Here is a 3,278-nt window from a genome sequence, read left to right as displayed (position 1 = left end):
ACAACAATGACAACTACAACCAAAAAATAGCCAGATGTTGTAGTGGGTGCCTGTATCCCAGCTACTTGGGAGGCTGAGGCAAGAGAATCACTTAAGCCCAAGAACTGGAGGTTGCTGTGAGCTATGACTCCATGGCACTGCTACGCAGGGCAACAGCTTGAGACAATGTCTCAAAAAAGAAAAGAAAAGAAAAGAAATTAAGGTTCACTTTATAACACCAATAAAAAGCCTGTTGAGGCTCGGCACCTGTAGTTCAGCGGCTAGGGCGCTAGCCACATACATCAGGGCTGGTGGGTTTGAAACCAGCTTGGAGGGTGGTGCCTGTGGCTCAAAGGAGTAGGGCGCCAGCCCCATATGGTGGAGTTGGTGGGTTCAAACCCAGCTCCGGCCAAAAACTGAAAAAAAAAAAAAAAAAGAAAGAAACCAGCCTGGACCTGTCAAAACAATGACAACTACAACCAAAAAAATAGCCGGGCATTGTAGTAGGCACCTGTAGTCCCAGCTACTTGGGAGGCAGAGGCAGGAGAATTGCTTGAGCGCAGGAGTTGGAGGTTGCTGTGAGCTGTGATGTCATAGCACTCTACCCAGGATGACAGCTTGAGGCTCTGTCTCAAAAAAAAAAAAAAAGAGAGAGAGAGAAAAACTAGCTAGGTGTTGTGGGTGCCTGTAGTCCCGGCTACTCGGAGGCTGAGACAAGAGGATTGTTTAAGCCCAAGAGTTTGAGGTTGCTGTGAGATATGACTCTATAGCACTCTACCCTACTGAGGGCAACAGAATGAAATTCTGTCTTTTTTTTCAGTTTTGGCTGGGGCCAGGCTTGAACCCACCACCCCTGGTATATGGGGCCAGCGCCCTACTCTTTGAGCCACAGGCGCCACCCAGAGATTCTGTCTTGGCTCAGCACCTCTGGCTCAAGTGGCTAAGGCGCCAGCCACATACACCTAAGGTGGTAAGTTCGAATCCAGCCCAGGCCCACCAAACGACGACAGCTGCAACCAAAAAATAGCTGGGCGTTGTGGTGGGTGCCTGTGGTCCCAGCTACTTGGGAGGCGGAGGCAGGAGACTCGCTTGAGCCCAGGAATTGGAGGTTGCTGTGAGCTTTGATGCCACGGCACTCTACCCAGGGGGACAGCTTGAGGCTTTGTCTCAAAAAAAAAAAAGATTCTGTCTTAAAAAACAAACAACGAGCTATGATCATACCACTGCACCCCAACCTGGGCAAAAGAACAAAACCCTGTTACTAAAAGCAAAACCAAAAAAATATGGCAAAGCAGAACAGTGTAAGAAGTGGATGTATCAGACACCTCCAGGGCCCCTCTCGGGCTAGCATCTCTGGTTTTAGCAGTAAGCAGGTGGACAGAACCCTGTAGGTTTCTACTGGCAGCAAGTCTTCACTTCCCACCCTAGATTCTTCCAACACAACAGACAGAGGTGACAGACTGGTGGAGGTTGGCATGTGCAAAGCTTGGAAGTTGGTGGCATTGGTTAGCACATCCGGAGGCAAGGCTCAATTCATTAGGGCCAGCCCTCCATGGACAATGCTCCCACCCCTTACCCTTCAGGAGCCATCAATTCTGGGACATATTTGTACAGGTGATCCCAAGCAGAATCCCATCCCAACTGCTTAGTAATATACCCTTGTAATAGCTTTTATCCTTCCCTGACCCATTCTAACCCCTCTCCTTGGATCAACTCCCAAATAAACTCCCTGCACAGGAAATCCTTGTCTCGGGCTCTGCTTTTGGGGCCAGCCAAGTCCAGACACTTCAGAGCCTGGTGCTTTTTGCTCAGCCTCCATCCAGATGGTCATCTGCCCAGATGCCAAACTGGAAACCCAGGTGCAATCTGGACGCCTCCTGGCCCTCACAGCGAACCAGTTATATATTGTTGATTCCCTCTCCTGTGCCCACCTACACACACCCCCACAGTTGTAGCCACCACCACTACCTTCCACTTGGACAGCTGTGGCAGCCTCTTCCCTGCTGCCTAACACCCTACCCACTCCCTCTGGCTTCTGTACCAAAATGGGATGTGCTGGCAGGGCTCTTACTTTCTGGTTTTTTTTTTTTTTGAGACAGAGCCTCACTTTGTCCTTTGTCACTCTTTTTTTTTTAAAGAATTTTTATTTTTTGTAGTTTTTGGCTGGGGCTGGGTTTGAACCTGCCACCTCTGGCACATGGGACCGGCACCCTACTCCTTTGAGCCACAGGTGCCGCCCCTTTGTCACTCTTAGTAGAGTGCTGTGGCATGGTGGCTCACAACCACCTCAAACTCTTGGGCTCAAGTGATCCTCTTGCCTCAGCCTCCCGAGTAGCTGGGATTACAAGCACCCAGCTATTTTTTAGAGATGGGGTCTCACTCTGGCTCAGGCTGGTCTTGAACTCCAGAGCTCAGGCAATCCACCCACCATGGCCAGAGTGGTATGATTATAGGCATGAGCCACCACATCTGGCCTTGGGCTCTCACTTTCACTCTGACCAACTGAGTGTCCAGACAGGTGTATTAAGCTCGGGGCAGGGAACAAACAGTAGGTGAGCATTAGCCCTGTGACAGTACTGTGTTCCAGAAGAGAATACCCTTGGGGGGGACACAGGGGAAGGGGAGGAGGTCAGAAGCATATCCAGGCCTCTGAGGACACCACGCTGGTGGCTCCTCCCAGTGACACTTCTGGTTCCCACTGTCACTTTAGTTAATCTATGAGGCTCAGAAAACAGAAAGACTTGTCCAAAATCCTGGTCAGTGACTAGGGGATGTGGGAGCTAAACGCTAGGCGGCAGCAAGGACTGGAGCCCTTCCCTTGGCACAGTGGGGAACACCATTAGAAGCAAAGATTAAATGTTCATGAACTTTTTTTTTTTAAATCATCTTTAATATATTTTTTAAATATTTTTTGCCTCATTTACCAGACAAATCATCTAAATAAATAGATGCTATACATCTCTTACCAATGTCAGTACAAAAATAAAACCGCGCTCTACGCCCGCTCTGCCTCTCCCGGCACACTTGCTCAGAAAAGGCTTGTGCTTGGGATCAGCCCGCCCCGCCCCTCCCAGATACATTCATTTAGTCTGAACAAAGTCGAAGCTCATCTGTGCAAAGGAAGCGCTCTTGTGCTGAGACCCAGAGGCCACTGGCGGGGCACTTAAAAGGCGAAAAGCTCACCCACCTTGAAGAAGCCTAGCGCCTTCCCCGGAGCAAAAAGAGGAGGGAATTGGCACTGGGGACTATCCCCCTAAGAGCAGTGATGATCCTGGAAACCTCCTGGGCTTGGCCACATA

Source organism: Otolemur garnettii, unplaced genomic scaffold (assembly GCF_000181295.1).
Source record: "Otolemur garnettii isolate 467f Iridium unplaced genomic scaffold, OtoGar3 scaffold00007, whole genome shotgun sequence".
In the NCBI taxonomy this organism is placed as follows: domain Eukaryota; kingdom Metazoa; phylum Chordata; class Mammalia; order Primates; family Galagidae; genus Otolemur; species Otolemur garnettii.
Note: the sequence above shows the minus strand (reverse complement) of the source record.